This window comes from Topomyia yanbarensis, chromosome 2, assembly GCF_030247195.1.
Source record: "Topomyia yanbarensis strain Yona2022 chromosome 2, ASM3024719v1, whole genome shotgun sequence".
NCBI lineage: Eukaryota > Metazoa > Arthropoda > Insecta > Diptera > Culicidae > Topomyia > Topomyia yanbarensis.
Window position 1 is genome coordinate 207288142 of NC_080671.1, and position 22086 is coordinate 207310227.

At 37.3% G+C, this 22086-nt stretch overlaps 1 protein-coding gene and 1 long non-coding RNA gene across 3 annotated transcripts in view; one reads left to right on the top strand and one right to left on the bottom strand.

Annotated features, from left to right (window-relative positions):
• The window catches only part of LOC131682790 (alpha-1,3-mannosyl-glycoprotein 4-beta-N-acetylglucosaminyltransferase B), a 138071-nt gene that overhangs the window by 9296 nt on the left and 106689 nt on the right, over positions 1-22086 (top strand). The gene's annotated exons all lie outside the window — the stretch shown is intronic.
• On the bottom strand, positions 7188-8885 carry LOC131682794 (uncharacterized). Its single transcript, XR_009304153.1, has 3 exons — positions 8140-8885; positions 7978-8082; positions 7188-7891 (listed from the first exon to the last, which is right to left on the bottom strand). It is a non-coding gene; the product is annotated as an uncharacterized LOC131682794 (long non-coding RNA).

A 22086-nucleotide genomic window follows, 5' to 3' on the forward strand; every position in this document is an offset into this window, starting at 1 on the left:
GACGTCATTAAAGTAGAGGAGGAATATTACTGGTCCGAGATGGCTTCCTTGTAGGATACCGGATGCAGCGAACAATGGTGCAGACAGACAGTCCTTAATGCTGATTTGAAGGTGCCTTCCATCTAGGTAGGAACGAAATCAGCGCAGGAGTTGTCCGTGAATACCGAGTTTGTTCAGCATCGCTATTGCGATACCATGGTTTGATTTTGTCGAAGGCCGCAAATAGATCCATGTGATCGGTTTGCAATGTGTTAGCGAATCCGTTTAGTGCATAAGATGTGAACGAGAGCAAGTTGGTCGTTGTCGATCATTTAGGCATAAAACCGTGTTGTTCGGCTGCAATGTAGTGTTTCTAGTAAAGGAAAATAGGGTCTAAAACAACCAGCCTGAAGTGTTTTGATACGGAACTTAAACACGAGATTCCCCGATAATTATCAATGTTCGATTTGTTTCCTTTTTGTGAACTGGAAACATGTGTGCTGCTTTCCAGCAGGAAAGGAATTTTCCAGTAGTGAGTGATATCACGAAGACTGGACGAAGAGGTTCAAGAAGCCCTCTGATGCACTTTATAACAAAAATCGAGCGAACGCCACCGAGGTCCGAGGAACTAGATGCTTTCAGCTTGGAATTTGCTGCAAGAATAGGACGTATATCGATATATCGACTCAAATTCAGTTGATAGTTTATCCTAGAGAAAGAGTTTGAAGGATTCCCAATCTTTATAACCCACTTCACGCAAATAAGTTAGTTATAGGTACTTTAACCTGGTCGGTCATTCGCCCTCGATTCAAGCCAACATCTCCCTTTGTCAAAATTAAAACATCCCAATACAAGAGCATGGGAGGCATGGGCAGGGATGCCAAAGGTACTGGTAAACTACATTTTTTTCGGTATATTTACATTTGCACAAGCCGTACAGCTCGCTACAGCGACGCATCACTGCAGCTCTTGCCAGAACGGTAACCAAACCGAGTACATTTTCCCGTAGAGCAGTAGAATACATTTTTGTTTTGCTGCTGTACTCCGACTGCTCGGTGAGAGTGTGGCGTAGTAAAGTTTGTTCTCTCGCTTTGTACACGCTTACCAGCCGTTACCTAATTTTGGGTAGAAACCTACCCAAAATGAACTAAAGTGCATCTCCTCACTTTTGGGTAATACGCTTTGAACTTAAATTTTGGGTAGTGTGGGGCCTACCCAAAGTTTTGGTTACGGATAACCTAAGCGTTGGGTACAGAGCGGATAACCCAAAATTTGAGTACCGATCGGATAACCCAAAATTTGAGTACCGAGCGGATAACCTAGAATTTGAGTAACGAGCGGATAACCCAACTTTTGAGTACTGAGTGGATAACCCAAAATTTATAAAGGGCAGATAACCCAATATTTGCGAAACGTTCGGATAATTCAAAATTTAGGTACCCAATATATATTATATTGATGACTGGTACTAAGAACCACCATCAATATGGGTGTCATAAGAAAGGTAGCCAATAGTAGAAGCTGAAAACTGATGATTGGCGCCATGTTGAAATACAACATGGCGGCTTCCGGTTACCACAAAACACTGGAAACCACCATCAATATGGGTGTCATTTGAAAGGTAGCGATTAGCAGAAACTGAATATTAATGATTGGCGCCATTTTGAAATCCAAGATGGCGGCTTCCGGTTACCAGAAAACACTAAAAATTACCATCAATATGGGTGTCATTGGAAAGGTAGTCATTAGTAGAAGCTGAAATTAATGATTGGCGCCATTTTGAAATCCAAGATGGCGGCTTCCGGTTTCCACAAAACACTGGAAACCACCATCAATATGGGTGTCATTTGAAAGGTAGTCATAAGTAGAAACTAGAAATTAATGATTGGTGCCATTTTGAAATCCAAGATGGCGGCTTCCGGTTACCAGAAAACACTAAAAATTACCATCAATATGGGTGTCATTTGAAAGGTAGTCATTAGTAGAAGCTAGAAATTAATGATTGGCGCCATTTTGAAATCCAAGATGGCGGCATCCGGTTTCCACCAAACACTGGAAACCACCATCAATATGGGTGTCATTTGAAAGGTAGTCATTAGTAGAAACTAGAAATTAATGATTGGCGCCATTTTGAAATCCAAGATGGCGGCTTCCGGTTACCAGAAAACACTAAAAATTACCATCAATATGGGTGTCATTGGAAAGGTAGTCATTAGTAGAAGCTGAAATTAATGATTGGCGCCATTTTGAAATCCAAGATGGCGGCTTCCGGTTTCCACAAAACACTGGAAACCACCATCAATATGGGTGTCATTTGAAAGGTAGTCATAAGTAGAAACTAGAAATTAATGATTGGTGCCATTTTGAAATCCAAGCGGCTTCCGGTTACCAGAAAACACTAAAAATTACCATCAATATGGGTGTCATTTGAAAGGTAGTCATTAGTAGAAGCTAGAAATTAATGATTGGCGCCATTTTGAAATCCAAGATGGCGGCATCCGGTTTCCACCAAACACTGGAAACCACCATCAATATGGGTGTCATTTGAAAGGTAGTCATTAGTAGAAACTAGAAATTAATGATTGGCGCCATTTTGAAATCCAAGATGGCGGCTTCCGGTTACCACAAAACACTGGAAACCACCATCAATATGGGTGTCATATGAAAGGTAGCCGTTGGTAGAAGCTGAAAATTAACTATTGGTGCCATTTTGAAATCCAAGATGGCGGCTTCCGGTTTCCACAAAACACTGGAAACCACCATCAATATGGGTGTCATATGAAAGGTAGCCGTTGGTAGAAGCTGAAAATTAACTATTGGTGCCATTTTGAAATCCAAGATGGCGGCTTCCGGTTTCCACAAAACACTGGAAGCCACCATCAATATGGGTGTCATTTGAAAGGTAGTCATTAGTAGAAGCTAGAAATTAATGATTGGCGCCACTTTGATATCCAAGATGGCGGCTTCCGGTTACCACAAAACACTGGAAACCACTATCAATATGGGTGTCATATGAAAGGTAGCCGTTAGTAGAAGCTGAAAATTAATGATTGGCGCCATTTTGAAATTTATGGCGGCTTCCGGTTACCAGAAAACACTGGAAACCACCATCAATATGGGTGTCATTTGAAAGGTAGTGATTAGTAGAAATTGAAAATAAATGATTGGCGTCATTTTGAAATCCAATATGGCGCCTTCCGGTTACCACAAAACACCGGAAACCACCATCAATACGGGTGTCATTTGAAAGGTAGTGATTAGTAGAAACTGAAAATTAATGATTGGCGCCATTTTGAGATCCAAGATGGCGGCTTCCAGTTACCACAAAATACTGTAAACTACCATCAATATAGGTGTCATTTGAAAGGTAGTCATTAGTAGAAGCTGAAAATTAATGATTGGCGCCATTTTGAAATCCAAGATGGCGGCTTCCGGTTACCACAAAACACTTAAAACCACCTTCAGTACGGGTGTCATATGAAAGGTAGCCGTTAGTAGAAGCTGAAAATTAATTATTGGTGCCATTTTGAAATCCAACATGGCGGTTTCCGGTTACCACAAAACACTGGAAACCACTATCAATATGGGTGTCATTTGAAAGGTAGTAACACTAGTTTACAGCATTTCTGAACTAAGTAAGCTGGTAGTCAATTTTAATGCAAAATCGTGTGCTGAATTCGAAAATGAAGTCCAAAAAATTCACAGTAGAACAGTTTTTGAGTTATATAAAAAAATAATTTCACCTTTGAAATAAAAAGTACGTATACGAAATATCATTATGTTAAATTAAAGGTGTATACTTTTGGATGTCTGAACACTTTGTTTTAGTGTGACTAATGGTTCTGACGTTAGTTACGAGTTTGTAGGTCTTTTTTATTAATTTTTCCTCATTTTTAAAGAAATATAAATGTTTGGTCAAGATTTATGGCAAGATAAAACAATTCTAAAAATCATATTTTTAGTGGAACTTAAAGCCTGCTAATAGCCAATGGAAATAAGCCCTTATCAGTTCAAATCCGATGAAAATTGTCAAAGTTATTCAATTTTTTGTGAAATGGAAATTTTTGAGTTACTCGCGGTCAACTTATTAAACTGTCTCGATTTCAATTTTTTCTAGGGTTTGTTTCATAATATATGAGGGATTCTCTGTTAGAATTCTTTAAAATAAATAAAATGAAGAATTTTGAGAGAATTTAATCTGGGGTAATATTCGACCTCGTTCATCCAAATGATACAAGTCTTCTGATAATAATAACACAGACTAACAGACATAACACCATGAGGGAATTCTGTCATAAAATATCGATCCGGCAATTTTCCCAGAACACTAGTTCCACCTTTTATTCGCGGTCCCAAACACTCATTTGCTGGTGGGTTGCCCCTGTGTTTGGGAACAATTTTTCACTAGAGGTCTATCCTCCATATGCTTGCTCATATGTCAGTAGCGCCATATTTGGTTGGTTTGGCAGCGCTAGTGTTTTATTCATATGTTTACACACGTTTTTTAAATATTTTTGTTCGATCATGGATGTCTGTTCTCTGTGGTCTAGAAGTGTGTATTTTGGAATTATATTGGATGCACATAGGCTTCGACAACGTACCAATTTTACTGTCCTGGCCCACAAAACTTCAATGTATTAGAATACATTGCGTAAGGCAGTGTACTAGTGTACATAGTGTAATTGCAAAATATTCAAAGTTCTTCAATTCACGTTTAGAGGACTTTGAGGTTTTAAACGTAAAATAAGTGTAATTGGGTCATTAAATGAGAAAAAAAAAAATTTATTACATGCAACGATAAAGATGATTTTCGTGATTTTTTTTTTCCAACTCAGGAAACGTAAAAATAAAATATAAATTTAATATAAAGAAATATGTTGACAGTCTTGATTTGATACTATCAGAAGCATTTGACATATCGAATTTCACGACAAATGATGCCCTGTCAGAAAAAATGAATATATGTTTTCCCGGTTTTCCCGCAGGGTTATTTTGATTTGACATAAACACCATGCAATGAATATAGTTTTTTTTTCATTTTAGGTGTTGTCTTGATATGCCAGACGTAAACAACCGCAGTTTTCCTATGTATAGTTGTCTATGTTTACATAAGATTTATTTTAAAAAACAAAAAAACGTTTTTACGTATTACAATGATTTTTTTTAAATAATGTTATATTACGTATATTGGATCTAAAATTTATCGAATGGAACGGAAAACTATATATAGCTTAACGACCCAATTGCAAAATATTCAACGTTCTTCAATTCACGTTTCGAGGACTTTGAGGTTTTAAACGTAAAATAAGTCGTGTTCGATACCCTACATAATTTCAAAATACGAACTCAAATAGATGTTTTGGTAGGACAATAAATTATTAGTTTGACAATACATGACGTATGTATTAATATGTAGTATTACATATAAGTAGGGTTTCGTAAAATTTGATTAACAGTGTACAAAACATAGTTGACCACTTATAGAGTTTCAACTTTGTGACTCGTGAGGATTTAGTTTACAAAGCGTTTTGTATTAGAAAAGACTTATTTTCTGCATGACACATGTAAATATTACACGCAGTATTGCATACTAATCATTCAATGATTTATCCCTTCACTGCGCCTGAAATTATTATTATCAGAAGACTGGAATCATTTGGATAAACGAGATCAAATATTACTCCAGATCAAATTTTCTCAAATTCTTCATTTCATTTGTTCAACAGAGTTTTAACAGAGATTCCCTAACATTTTATAAAATAAGCTAAAAAGGGTTTGGAACGGTTCAATAGACCTTTCTCGTCCGACCTAACCCCATTTTTTCTTATTTTTAATCGAAAGATTTCACAATTTTAAGAATATTTCCGTTGAAATAAGACTTTAAAGAGATGTCGTGATTTTTTAATGTTTTTTTTTAATTTGAAAAATGCAAGAATGTTGAATATTTTTTTCACCTTTGCAAGAATGGTGGGACTCAAAATGTGTGTATGGGCAGCACTGTTTTGTATATTTTTGCTTGAGTTCTTGGCAACGCTGCAAATGAAGTGGTGAGTCGCGGTACAAAATTCATTGGTAATGTAAACAAACTAAAGTGAAGCTCTCGCTGTAGAACTTGTATGAAAATGTTTAACCTCACTTTTTGACAGTTCAGAGAGCTTGTTTATAGTCTGAATTTTTTGTTGAATCGATCATAGTATGAAAAACTTGGTTCGGTTCGCTGCTAAATATTATTCTGGTTGCAGTTGAAAATTGGAAAATTCTAACAGCGACAATCGTATTTTCTCTGGTTTTAAATAATGGAATCACGTCGGACGTAGTGCGCTGTATTCGTACAATGTTGCGCTATACTTCCGACATCATGGATTAGCACTAAACAAGAGAAAAAACGATTGTCACTGGTTGGATTTTCCAGTTTTTACCTGCAACCAGAATAACGCCTTGTAAACACGCTCGCTCAGCTGTCATTTTTTATTTATTTATGTCTTCATTATGCAATGTTCTGTTAAATTTAACATTTCGACTTTTCTTGTACATAATTCGTTGAAGTAAGAAATTTCTAGCCATTTGAAAAAGGCCTACTGCCAAATGCAGCTATCCTTGACCTGAGTAATGGTAAAACCAACAGGTTACAGTGCGATTAATTAATAAATTATAAATCACAACAAATCGAATTTTCATGTTTTCCATTAAAATCTTGGCACAGGATCTGCGGATAGATATTTTCTTTTTTTTCTGTTCCTTTTATCTTTTGTCTCACATAGCAGCTCTTTCTGCCACACATATTTTAAATGGACGAACTGCATTTGACATTAGGTTTTTTAGTATCCGCACGTCCCGTCCCAGTTAAAAACTATCTATTCGATCATGTACATAGCCCAACAATGGATTATGAAGAGTTTTGATAACGATTTTATCACAAATTATAAAATGGCTTGGGTGATATAAAAGTTCAAACTAACAATACACATGTTATAAAAAGATTATAAAGGATTGTTATAAATGATTGCAAAAGGATTATAAAGGCAGTGGAATATTTACTCACTGAATTAAGGGGAGAATCTTGTGTAATGTGCTTAAACCGAAAATAATGTTGTTTTACGATTTTGAAGACAAGGCAACAATGGACCCCTTGTGTAATGTAGATTTATTAATACATTCATTATGTACGAATAAAAAGTATTTTTCAGACACATACTAGCGTTCCAAGAGTAGATGTCCGACCATTCTTGAATCGGTTCTTGGTTCTTCTTCTTTGTGTCGATTTTTATGTTTATTTCGGTTGGCAGTTTCGGAAAATATTGTAATAAGAAGAGTATGATTTAAATTTTACTTTTTATCCCCTAATTGTGTATAGTTATGAGCCAGCAAAGTGCCACTGGCTTGAGAATTAGCCGAAGGTCGGCTGGTGGAGTAGAACTCGATACTATGTTGTTACAACTGGATATAATTCTCACTCTTTGCTTCTCGGTCTATCATCGACTAAAATGACGAATTCAACTATTGCATGCCGTCCCCAGTTTGACGTAGAGTTCACTGCATCTTAATTCTAGTAATCTTTGATGTATTGGGTTTTGTCCTTCACAATCAGCTTTCTCGTTCCTGTTTCCTTCGCTGGGTCACCTTGGCACTCGATCGTCGCCGGTGCTGAAACGTCAACCTGCCTTCAAGGTAGCACCAGTGTTTCATGGCGTCACAAATTACTGACTGGTAATACCCTTGAGTTTTTTTTTATTGAGGGAAATTGTGCCGGTTTCAGATTTATCGCTTCCTTCAACTCTTGTAGAAGCCGTTAATTGAAACTGGCAAGTCCCATGCCCTTGAAGGAGCACCGTTTCGTGTATGTTAGCGTACAGTACAAAAGATCAGGCCGGTGGTAATCGGGAGCTGATAATTTCCACACTGGAAGCCGAACCTACATTGATAGCATGCGGTGCCGAAGGAATTACGAAATGTTAAACTTTAAACAGAAAACCCATTTGTTCGTAATTGAACACTTACCATACTCGTACGTAGTACATAAGGTAGCAATAACACCCAAAACACGTAGTTAGTCAATAACTTCAGGTTCTTCGATTACTGAGTTTGGCAGTGGTGGTTTCTTTTCTAGAAACAAAACACAGAATTAATTGAATTAGACTAATATCTTTTATCATGCCTTACCAAACAATTCTTCGATTCCGATGTACACCTTGTATCGCCCTATTTTCCCATGCTATTTCTTTGCTGCCGAAGACCATATGAAGTATATTGAGCTAGGTCATCACAACATTGACTAGTGTAAGCGTTTATCATATGTACTGCGTAGTTTCATTGTCAATATGTGTGCGTCTCAACAGTTTTTCAGTTGAAGCCCTGTGTGGGATTGATTTCCTTGTCATTGGGTCGAACTGCTTTCACAGCAGGATACCATTCTACTATGGTTGGTTAGGAGGTTTCAAAGCAAGAAAGATTTCTGTGGAATTTTCCTTTGATATTTAAGGGTGGGACATAAGTGCTTCTACTAAGGTAATCGCGTGGATCACTTATGAGTATTCGGACGTACCTAACTTGTGTTCGGTGGCCGTCTATGTTCGACCACAGTAATATGTTCGGCCGATATCCATGAATCGATGACTAACTTATACTGAACGTTTTGCGTTGTTTCTAGTAAAATGCGAAAGCAAGCCATTCTTGTGAGTTTATTCGCAAGTTATTTGGATAACCAGGAACCTTCTCAATCTTCAACTGGATTGTCATTTCGTTAAGCTGGAAGGCATACGTCACATGGCAGACTTAGACTCCGGTGTCCTAGCGATAGATGTCCAAGATTCCTTGCTACGACACCATGCCGTTGTTCACCAATTGTTAACGTATCCCAGTTAAGCTCAGCCGGAAATGACCGGCTGGTTTCAGTTCATATTCCGGCTCCAGTGTCACAACCGATTCTAGTTAGAATCGGTTGTGTTACTAGAGCCCGTATACGAATTGGAACCAGCCATAATTCCAGTTCATTTCCGGCTGAACTTTACTGGGATGTTGTGCAGATTGTCCAATGATTTATCATTATGTTGCAGTGAGGTTTCGATCGGATTGTCGTCCTGTACATTGCAAGATCGGATTTGTTTACCTTTGTGTTGCAGTGCGAAAAACAAGAAGAGACAACGATTTATAGCATACGGTGTGCGTCCATTATCTTCTACTGAGTATCAATTTGGAGAAATATCACTTACCTCAGTCGATTCTTTGGAAATCTTGAAAAGCCCGCTATTCATATACAGTAAGCCGTTAGGTTCGTATATTGTATTCACTGGGAGTATGGCCAATTTCTTTTTCAATATGATTGTCGGCTTGGAATGCTTTCCGTATTGACGGTGAAGAGCGATATTTTGTTCGGCTTAAGATATGTAATTCTTTAGCTCGAAATAGTTTATCCTTTTCGGAGGTACGTTTACCGTTAGTGTTACGGTGAAGAACTCGCAAGGGAGGTGTAGTTATCCGAATACTATGACGTGTTACGAGAAGCTTAGTGCAAGAAGCGCAAAAAGCTTGTTTCGAGATATACAAAACGAATCCAACCGAAAAAATATTTTTGACAGGTATATGAATGAACTATTTTAGCATCAGTGATGCCAGGTCTATTTAAACAATAGCCTGCAGTAAAAATATAAAAGTCTGCAGATTGTCACAAAAATCTTCAATAAATTTGACACTGAAATGTAGTGTGTTGATGCTTTAAATGATCAAAAACGTTGAAAGCTGGTTAAAATTAGCAGGCATAGGCTTTTTTTCATAAAACGTTTATTTGACACGGCATTTGCAAAAGCTTTTTTACGCCGGGGTTTTTTTTACATAACATGTTACAAAAGTTCTTAAGACTATCACGTTATAATAAAAATTCACTTTCTAATGCTAACACTGAGGATAATCATCATTTTGAATATTTTTATTTATACTCTATTTTCTTGAATTTCATTGTAAACCTATTGATAGTTTTTCTGTAATTTTTGTTTATTTTTTATCTTTATTTATATCGTTTTATCTAACTTAACTAACTGCGAAGAAATCTAAATTGTTTGTGGGTAGCAAGGGAAAAAACTAGAAACATTGTGGGGATAATTATATTTGAATATTTATTGTTTTCAGGAAATGATAAATATGGCCCATATATGTAAGATCTCGTAAGGCGAGGATATCACGAACAGGAACATAGGGTGGTTTTCTTCTGGCTCGTAAGGAGTCTATTAATTGGGATCTGGCTTCTGGATATTCAGTGCAAGACCAAACAACATGTTCAATGTCTTCGTATCCCTCTCCGCAAGCACATTGATTATCTTCTGCGATCCCAATACGGCGGAGATGCGCATTCAACGTATAATGGTTGGACATGAGTCTAGACATCACACGAATGATGTTTCGACGTACATCCAACCCTTTGAACCACGCCTTCGTTGATACTTTAGGGATAATTGAGTGCAACCACCGTCCCAGATCTCCATTGTCCCATGATGTTTGCCAACTAGTAAGCGTCCTCTGACGAGAAGCGCTATAAAATTCATTGAAAGCAATAGGTCTTTCATAGATGTCACCGTCCAGCGCCCCTATTTTGGCTAAATTATCCGCTCTCTCATTACCCGGTATGGAGCAATGAGCGGGAATCCACACTAAGGTAATTTGATAAGATTTATTTGTTAATTTAGTTAAGTATTCTCGTATCTTCTTCAAAAAGAACGGAGCGTGATTATCAAGCTTTAATGAGCGTAGTGCCTTAATTGTGCTGAGGCTATCTGTGAGGATAAAATAATGGGTCGGAAGTAAAGTATCAATGATTTCCAGACTATAGTGAACTGCTGCTAGTTCGGCTGTATAAACGGAGGCAGGTTCTGCAAGCTTGAGAGAGATCGAGGTGTTATTGTTGAAAATACCGAAGCCAGTGGCCTCATTAATTCGTGACCCATCAGTGTAGAACATTTTATGGCAGTCAATGTGTTGGTATTTACTTATAAATATTTTAGGGATCTCCAGCGAGCGCAGGTGATCCGGGATTCCACGAATTTCCTCTTGCATGGACGTGTCGAAAAATAAAGTGGAATCGGGAGTATCTAGTATATTAACACATGTCAGAACATAACTAGAAGGCGTTATTTCTTGTGACATGTGATTGAAGTACACTGTCATGAATCTGGTTTGGGATTGAAGCTCGACAAGTCTTTCGAAATTTTCAATAACCAGTGGATTCATAACCTCACATCGTATAAGTAAACGAGAGGAGAGATCCCAGAATCGATCTTTTAAAGGAAGAACTCCCGCTAGTACTTCAAGACTCATCGTATGTGTCGATTGCATGGAACCTAAGGCGATTCGTAAACAACGATACTGTATTCGTTCCAATTTAATAATGTGACTGTTTGCAGCTGAACGGAAACAGAAGCACCCATATTCCATTACTGAAAGTATCGTTGTTTGATACAATCTTATCACGTCACTTGGATGAGCACCCCACCAAGATCCGGTTATTGTTCGGAGAAAATTTATCCTTTGTTGGCACTTCTTTATCAGATACCTAATGTGGCCTCCCCATGTACCTTTAGAATCGAATCAAATTCCGAGATATTTAAAGGTCATGACTTGGGCTATCGTTCTACCAACCAACTGAAGCTGAAGCTGAGCTGGATCACGCTTTCTTGAAAGAACAACCAACTCTGTTTTTTCCGTAGAGAAATCGATGCCTAGCTTCAAAGCCCAACTTGATAAATTATCCAAACTATCTTGCAGTGGTTGTTGTAAATTTATGGCTTTTGGTCCTGTAACAGAAACCACGCCATCATCTACAAGTTGCCTTAGAGTGCATGGGCTGACAATACAATTATCAATGTCATTCACGTAAAAAATGTAGAGAAGGGGGCTTAAACAAGAACCTTGTGGGAGGCCCATGTAACTTATTCTGAATGTTGCCAAATCGCCATATGAAAAATGCATGTGCTTTTCTGACAATAAGTTGTATAAATAATTATTTAATATTGGTGAAAGACCATATTGATGTAGTTTCTCTGAGAGAACATCAATGGAAACAGAGTCGAATGCTCCTTTTATGTCTAAGAACACAGACGCCATTTGTTCTTTTTTTGCGTAAGCTAGTTGGATTTCTGAAGAAAGTAGCGCCAGACAATCATTCGTTCCCTTTCCCCTCCGAAAACCAAATTGGGTATCTGATAGCAAGCCGTTCGCCTCAACCCAATTGCCGAGACGTCGTAGGATAATTTTTTCCAACAATTTCCTGATGCAGGATAGCATTGCAATCGGTCGATACGAGTTATGGTCGGAGGTTGGTTTTCCCGGTTTTGGAATGGCGATAACTCTCACTTGTGCGCCGCCGGTGGCCACTGGTTTTGTATGACGGGAGCAGGGTGGATTTTTCTTACAGATTTGCCTTACCGGACTCGGTCAAACGTAAGCTATTTCGTTTTCTTTCGCACAAATATCGCACAGGAAAGGCACTAAGTTTCACTACCTTTATTTGTTTTGCGATACACCTTCAGGCACATACATACATGTTCACATACGGTCGAATTTTCCGCTTAATTTTAATCACTAATTTTTTGATAGGAATAGACTTCTGATTGAATTTTCTCAGCCGCCGAACCCGGTCAGGTGGTTCTCAACTATCGACTAACTTTTCTCAAGACTACACGACGCACCCCGGTTTTCGCGTGCTAACTCTAACTGACTTATATCGACTGACCTCTTCCAATCTGACGCAAAAGACTTTTATCATTTCGTCGGTGTAGACTTCTCTCTGAGAGAGTCTCAGACCTAAACAAAACATTCTTTCCACGCTCGCGAGAGTAAAGACCCCGGTGGATGAATCAGTAGTTCACTATGACTCATACTCGGAAGCCTTTACTTTGTACAAAAGCGTCGCCGTCTGTTGCTAGCAGCAACAAACTGTGTTTAATTAAACAAAGTGTGTATTCGTTTTCCGTAAGCATATGGCTTGGAAAGCGCGAGTGCATCAAAATATCAGCTTAGCTTAAGGCTGTAGCTGGTGATGTAACCCAGGAAATTAGCTTCCATGGTGCACCACTTGGAGAAATTTTCCAGGGTTGATGCTGGCCGAAAACTATGGGCGCTGCATGCCCCCTTACTTACTGAGCTTGATGTTGCCTCGAAGAGACGCATCATCAAGACGATTGCGCGGGTCATTAGAAAAATTTATGTCAAAAAGTCTTTTGTGTCCTAACTCCTAAGATTGCCATTACAAAAATCATATTTGTTATTACTTTTGTCAAAACCAAATATTTACAATTTTCTATCATTATTTGACATTTTCTTAACATCCTAACTTTACGATGGTCCTAGTGTGCACCCCTGCTGTCCTTCTCGCGGCTCGTCCAATGCTTATACCGGTGTTTTCACCAGTGTGCTGCCTGGCTGCTTCCTCTCGGGTCGATAATGGTTTTCGGGACTTTGATCTCGGGGCACCTCCTCTGGTCCTGCACCCTCCTAGTGGTATACTGTCTTCATGTTTCGTTTATATTCGCACCAGTCAGAGTTTGGTGTTTCTGACTGTGTATAGTGCCTCATTATTGGAGCGGCTGACTGGGCTTTTGATTTTCTCCAGTCGTGTCTTCGTTCGGTAATTCACCGCAGTCGGACGTTATGGTAGTTCCGACTGGGGCAATATATATGTGTTGGCCAAGCATCAGTCGAGTTGTAGTGTGTCGACTGTGCGGCATACTTCTTGTTCTTGTATCATCGGTCAGAGTGTAATGTTCCGACCGAAGTACTTTGTAGTTAATTATATGACCGTAGTCGGGTTGTGATGTCCCGGCTGTGGCCTTTTGCTCGTGTTTTGGAGTGAGCCGGGTATTATCTGTACCGACTTCACTCCCTACGTCTTCTTCTTACTCCCAGTAGCGTATACTCATTTCATGCCGGTTTGGCTTTCCGTTTCTTGTTCTTGTTGTCTTCTGTGGCGCCCCTCAATCGTTCCCGTCACCACCTTCGACTGGTTCCATCCTTATCGAACGCGTTGGGTAGTCTAACAAAGCTACCTTAATCCATTCTTGTCGAACGCGGTGGGTAGTACTCGTGACTACCTTCTCCACAGGGCACACACTTCTCTGGACTTCTGCTTCCACTTTATACAAAATCTCCTATGTTTAATAGTTATTATTATTTTTGTCAATATACGTTATTTGCTTATTTGTTGTACGGTTTTGATAATTTGGCTGCTATAGATTATTATTGTACTAAAATATGAACAAACTAAATTTTTTTTGTGTTATCTTCATTCTCAACCTGTAATTTACTATATCTATTTAATTATTTCAATTTATGTTTGTTTTCAATCATTTGCTTTAATCTTTAAAATTTGTCATATGTGAAATTACTTTTGTTTATAGTTTATTTTAAAATGAAAACCGACTCGATTGGCAATCTTCCTAATCTTCTAATTTTTTTTGTCGGTGATTCTTTGCAAAAAAAGGAGTGTTAGTGGTTAGTATGTTTCCCCCAATTCCTTCTTTTTCCCCAGATGTGTTTTTTTTGTTCGAGATCTTTTGCTACTTTGCTCGTTTTAATAATTTCGAGTTCTTTTGCCTTTTGTGCTCGGTTTTTAGTATTTTTTTTTGTAATATTGTTTTAGGCTCGATATGGATAATATATTTTTTTTGTGTGTTCCTCGAGTTGTGTCTTTTTTTTAATTGTTTTATTTTTTTCATAATAAATTTTTTTTTCATGATAAAATATTTTTTTCTTTAAATTTTTTTCAAAAATGGTGTTCCGACAACATTTGTCGAAGCGAGGTAAGTATTTTTTTTGTGGGAATACTTGATTGTCTTCCTTCCTGTCTATTGTGGCTATTGTGTATGTTGCTTCGACATCTCCCCCTATCCAATTGAGGTTGACCCAGGAGGGTACCTGTAAATAAAGACTTAAATTCCCGAAAAGATACATGGTATTTATAACCATGCGGTTATGAAAGAAAAGTATACTGAAATCTTACTTACCATAATCAACTACATCCATCCTAGAGAGTACCTGAAAATTACAATTGCCAAGGTGGACTGATGCGCAACTTGTGAAACCAAATCGAAATTCTCCTATTAACATTTAGAAAGATAGAAAAAAAACATATAACGCCCTTTGGCTGATTTGCGATTCTTGTGAAATTACCATAAAATTCTTCTGCAGTGTCTGTCTCGACTGCAATTTATTAATAGTTTTCAGACTAGTTCCGTAAAAATATTTCCCTTCTGGGCGTTTTACTCGCCATTACTATTCATCTGCCTTTCATTATGTGTATTTATGTTTTAATCAGTACCTTGGACGGATTCATGCTACGCCTCTTTGGTAAAATGTAATCTTCTGAGCGTGTTCTCTACACGTCTATTTAAAAATTGTTTTATAAAAATTTTCTATTCCCACTTTCACGTTTTTCGTGACCTATATGTTATAGTGTCCATTAACACTTCTCTTTAATTATGAAACTTTTTCCTTTGTTTTCACCGCTAAGATCTCCTAATGATTATTCCCTTCGTCTTTGTCTCGTTTTCCTGTTCTTCACCCTTTTCGCCCTTACTTGGTTTGTCCTCGTTTGTCAACCTCTTCGTCCTATCTGAAATTTTAAACACTCGTTCGTACTTCATTCATTTATCATACATCCTGGCGTCTGTTTCCTTGTATATCACTCACCCTTTTCACTCCAGGGGTCAGACTTCCCCTTGCTCATTCATTATTGTGTTCCCATCTCGATACTTCGGCATTGTTACCTCCGGAGTTTCAAATCGTAGTATGGCTTACACGATCCGATTTAGAAAATACGTGAGACCTTAATAATCTTGGCTCTAGCTCTGGTCCTTTGACTCTGGCTTTACTTTTATTTTGGCTCTGATTCACTGACTTAGGCCTTCTTATATATTCATACTAAAATCTTTTTGTATAAAATTGTGCTCAGCTCAGGTTTCTCGGACTCTGACCATCTCTTGTATTCGATTTTGTTATCAGTGTTTTGCAACCTTCATTCTGATTGCCCTTTTTCCATGTATTCAATTTATATTACTTTTATTCGCAGCCTTTCCTTCGATTGCATCTTTTTCATGTTTTTATCATATCCCATATTTTATACGACAGTCTTCTTGAATCGTAAATAATAAAAAAAAATCCCACTTTCTGGCTTTATATATTCTACCATTTTAAATTGCTTTTTATCGACAGACACTGCTTGTTTTATTTTAAACTTTTGATTTTTTTTCTGACATGAACCCTTTTTTTTAAATTAAACATTATGTCCTCGTATTATACTTTGCCCTTCAGTATGCATTCCGTTATTTATTTGTTCTTCGTTGTGTTGTTCGTACACATATTTATTCTTTGTTCCTATTTCAGTATACACAATGCTGACTAGTATATACATATTGATTTAATAGCTACTTGTGTTTATATGTAGAATAGTTTAATAAGGTGAATATGTACATATGTATTTACAACTATGTACATTTTTTTATTAGAACTCAGTCCATATACCTTTTTAATCGGTTGACATGTACTTTCTCGAGTCTATTTCCGTTTTTAATTACGGCTGTTTGCTCACTTGGCAGTTCGACCACTTCGTATGGTCCTCCATAGATTTTGCAATTTCTGTCCTATACCTATGGGGTTGGCTTTAACTAACACCAATTCGCCCCACATGGGTTGCCATACGTTTGTGTTTTTATCGTATATTTCTTTTCTTTTTTGTTTCGACAAAATCAAATTTTCGCGTGCTTGAGTATGCATGCGCTTGAATGTAGACCGCATCTCATTCACATAATCTTCATAATATACGCCATCACTGTCCCATTTGTATACTGAGTTCGGGATGTTTGCGCGTTGACCATATAGTAATTCGAATGGTGTGTAACCAGTCGATGAATTTAACGTTGTATTATATTCAAACGTAAAGAAAGGCAAGTGTTGATCCCAAGTTCTCGGATCCTTTCCAATGTACTGCCTTAGATAAATTTTTAATTCTCTATTGGACCTTTCCACCAAATTAGCTCGATTGGCAATCTTCCTAATCTTCTAATTTTTTTTGTCGGTGATTCTTTGCAAAAAAAGGAGTGTTAGTGGTTAGTATGTTTCCCCCAATTCCTTCTTTTTCCCCAGATGTGTTTTTTTTTGTTCGAGATCTTTTGCTACTTTGCTCGTTTTAATAATTTCGAGTTCTTTTGCCTTTTGTGCTCGGTTTTTAGTATTTTTTTTTGTAATATTGTTTTAGGCTCGATATGGATAATATATTTTTTTTGTGTGTTCCTCGAGTTGTGTCTTTTTTTTAATTGTTTTATTTTTTTCATAATAAATTTTTTTTTCATGATAAAATATTTTTTTCTTTAAATTTTTTTCAAAAATGGTGTTCCGACAACATTTGTCGAAGCGAGGTAAGTATTTTTTTTGTGGGAATACTTGATTGTCTTCCTTCCTGTCTATTGTGGCTATTGTGTATGTTGCTTCGACATCTCCCCCTATCCAATTGAGGTTGACCCAGGAGGGTACCTGTAAATAAAGACTTAAATTCCCGAAAAGATACATGGTATTTATAACCATGCGGTTATGAAAGAAAAGTATACTGAAATCTTACTTACCATAATCAACTACATCCATCCTAGAGAGTACCTGAAAATTACAATTGCCAAGGTGGACTGATGCGCAACTTGTGAAACCAAATCGAAATTCTCCTATTAACATTTAGAAAGATAGAAAAAAAACATATAACGCCCTTTGGCTGATTTGCGATTCTTGTGAAATTACCATAAAATTCTTCTGCAGTGTCTGTCTCGACTGCAATTTATTAATAGTTTTCAGACTAGTTCCGTAAAAATATTTCCCTTCTGGGCGTTTTACTCGCCATTACTATTCATCTGCCTTTCATTATGTGTATTTATGTTTTAATCAGTACCTTGGACGGATTCATGCTACGCCTCTTTGGTAAAATGTAATCTTCTGAGCGTGTTCTCTACACGTCTATTTAAAAATTGTTTTATAAAAATTTTCTATTCCCACTTTCACGTTTTTCGTGACCTATATGTTATAGTGTCCATTAACACTTCTCTTTAATTATGAAACTTTTTCCTTTGTTTTCACCGCTAAGATCTCCTAATGATTATTCCCTTCGTCTTTGTCTCGTTTTCCTGTTCTTCACCCTTTTCGCCCTTACTTGGTTTGTCCTCGTTTGTCAACCTCTTCGTCCTATCTGAAATTTTAAACACTCGTTCGTACTTCATTCATTTATCATACATCCTGGCGTCTGTTTCCTTGTATATCACTCACCCTTTTCACTCCAGGGGTCAGACTTCCCCTTGCTCATTCATTATTGTGTTCCCATCTCGATACTTCGGCATTGTTACCTCCGGAGTTTCAAATCGTAGTATGGCTTACACGATCCGATTTAGAAAATACGTGAGACCTTAATAATCTTGGCTCTAGCTCTGGTCCTTTGACTCTGGCTTTACTTTTATTTTGGCTCTGATTCACTGACTTAGGCCTTCTTATATATTCATACTAAAATCTTTTTGTATAAAATTGTGCTCAGCTCAGGTTTCTCGGACTCTGACCATCTCTTGTATTCGATTTTGTTATCAGTGTTTTGCAACCTTCATTCTGATTGCCCTTTTTCCATGTATTCAATTTATATTACTTTTATTCGCAGCCTTTCCTTCGATTGCATCTTTTTCATGTTTTTATCATATCCCATATTTTATACGACAGTCTTCTTGAATCGTAAATAATAAAAAAAAATCCCACTTTCTGGCTTTATATATTCTACCATTTTAAATTGCTTTTTATCGACAGACACTGCTTGTTTTATTTTAAACTTTTGATTTTTTTTCTGACATGAACCCTTTTTTTTAAATTAAACATTATGTCCTCGTATTATACTTTGCCCTTCAGTATGCATTCCGTTATTTATTTGTTCTTCGTTGTGTTGTTCGTACACATATTTATTCTTTGTTCCTATTTCAGTATACACAATGCTGACTAGTATATACATATTGATTTAATAGCTACTTGTGTTTATATGTAGAATAGTTTAATAAGGTGAATATGTACATATGTATTTACAACTATGTACATTTTTTTATTAGAACTCAGTCCATATACCTTTTTAATCGGTTGACATGTACTTTCTCGAGTCTATTTCCGTTTTTAATTACGGCTGTTTGCTCACTTGGCAGTTCGACCACTTCGTATGGTCCTCCATAGATTTTGCAATTTCTGTCCTATACCTATGGGGTTGGCTTTAACTAACACCAATTCGCCCCACATGGGTTGCCATACGTTTGTGTTTTTATCGTATATTTCTTTTCTTTTTTGTTTCGACAAAATCAAATTTTCGCGTGCTTGAGTATGCATGCGCTTGAATGTAGACCGCATCTCATTCACATAATCTTCATAATATACGCCATCACTGTCCCATTTGTATACTGAGTTCGGGATGTTTGCGCGTTGACCATATAGTAATTCGAATGGTGTGTAACCAGTCGATGAATTTAACGTTGTATTATATTCAAACGTAAAGAAAGGCAAGTGTTGATCCCAAGTTCTCGGATCCTTTCCAATGTACTGCCTTAGATAAATTTTTAATTCTCTATTGGACCTTTCCACCAAATTAGCTTGTGCGTGGTAGGTACTTGTGGTGATTTTCTTTATTTTTAAAATCTTACATACATTTTTCATTAAGGAACTTACAAAATTTGTTCCATTGTCTGTAACTAACTCCAAGGGAGTTCCAAATTTACAGATGTAGTTTTCTACAAAAGTTTGGGCAACCGTCGAACTTTCCTGGTTCTCCATCGGTGCTACTGTTAAAAATCTAGTTAGGTCGTCTTGCATGACTAGACCGTATTTATTTCCCCAATCTGATTCGGGTAATACTACAATATCCATGTACAATTTTTCGAAAGGTGCAATGGAAGTAGTTGTAATTTTCATCGGAATCTTGTTGGACCTACCAATTTTATTCTTTTGGCACGAGTCACATTGTTTGACGTAGTTTTCTACGTCTCTACGCATGTTTTTCCACTCGAATAGTGGGCTTATACGTTTTAACATTCTTTTACTTCCGACATGTCCGGCCAGCGGAGAGTCATGAAACTCTTTAAGAACAGTTTCTGTCTCTTCTACTGGCACGTGCATTCGCTCTTTCTCTGGTGCATATAGAGTGAACATCTTATTGAATTTTCCTGCAATGAATCTTAAAATATTTGTTTCCAGTGTAGTTTGTATATTTCTGTAAGAGATAATTTGAATGTTCTTATCTGCTTTCATATGTTCGGGACAGTTCGCAAACGCGTCAACTAACCCTTTAAAAAATATTTTTGTGTCGGCTCGACCCGTTTAATATCATTCCCCATATTTTTCGGTTGGGTATCGCAAATACTCTACCGTTCAAATAATCTTTCAACCCATGAGGTAGGTCGACCAATTCGCTTAGCTCTTTATAGGCTGATTTACTGTTGACAATCACGAATGTGGCGTCTGTTTGGCTTTCTTCGATCTTGCTCTTCGAAAATTTTAATAATTTAAAATCAATACGTCCTTGGGCTAGATCATTCTGGAAGTCTTGATGTGAGATCAATCTTTCAACATCACTCTTCTCGTCCCATTCGAAATCGATATTCTCTAAACCATCCATGTGCGGATTCCACTCAGATATCTGTTTATTCTTGAAAAGACCAAATCTTCCCGTTTGATCCGTAATTTGTGTTGGGGTTTTGTTCTCTGCGTCTGTCCGCCTCGCAAGTTCTTTATCTTCTTGCTGCTGTTGCCGATTTTGCTGTCGAGTAACTACAGCGACAGTGTGAGTAATTTCATCCTTATCGGTTTCCGGATGAAGTCTTGATAAAAAATCGGCTACAACATTGTCCTTGTCTTGTTTGTAGCGAATATCCATTTCTAACCCTTGTAATTTTAGGCGAAGTCTAGTAAGAGTCGGGGAAGTCTCTTTTAAATGCCATATCGAGATCAATGGTCTATGATCCGTATAGACAATAAATTTTTGGTTATATATAAAGTGTTTAAACCTGTTTACTGACCATACGATTGCAAGTAATTCTTTTTCTATCGTATGGTACCTTCTTTCTGCACCGACTAGACCTCTGCTCGCATAGGCTATGGGTCTATCGGTGGACTTTTCATTAGAGAGTACTGCACCAATGGCATACTCGCTTGCATCTGTTGTGATCACAAACGTATCTTTGTAGTTCGGTCTTACCAACAGAGTATCTGAAGTTAAAAAATCTTTCAATTCTTCGAATGCTTTCTGACATACATTAGTCCAACTAAATTTTACATTTTTCTTTAGCAGATCGTTCAATGGTTTGCGTTTTTCTGCTATTTGTGGTATGAATTTACCATAAAAATTAACCGTTCCTAAAAACCAACGGACTCCTTTAACTGTTTTTGGCAGTCATTTCTTTGATGGCCTTTATATTATCTTCCATCGGCCGAATGCCTTCTGAATCAATTGCATGTCCGAGATATTTAATTTCGGTTCTTAAGATTTGGCATTTTCCTGCCTCAATTTTCAAATTGTGTCGGCGCATAGCTTTCAAAACATTTATGAGGTTTTCATTGTGTTCTTCAATGGTCGACCCGTAAATGATAATATCGTCTAGGTAAACGATAGCTTTCACATTTTCAATTTCATATAATATTGTGTTCATCAACTTCTGAAATGTTGATGGACTATTTCTAAGGCCCATAGGCATTCTTATGAATTCAAAATGCCCTTTTGGGGTGTAACCAGTCGATGAATTTAACGTTGTATTATATTCAAACGTAAAGAAAGGCAAGTGTTGATCCCAAGTTCTCGGATCCTTTCCAACGTACTGCCTTAGATAAATTTTTAATTCTCTATTGGACCTTTCCACCAAATTAGCTTGTGCGTGGTAGGTACTTGTGGTGATTTTCTTTATTTTTAAAATCTTACATACATTTTTCATTAAGGAACTTACAAAATTTGTTCCATTGTCTGTAACTAACTCCAAGGGAGTTCCAAATTTACAGATGTAGTTTTCTACAAAAGTTTGGGCAACCGTCGAACTTTCCTGGTTCTCCATCGGTGCTACTGTTAAAAATCTAGTTAGGTCG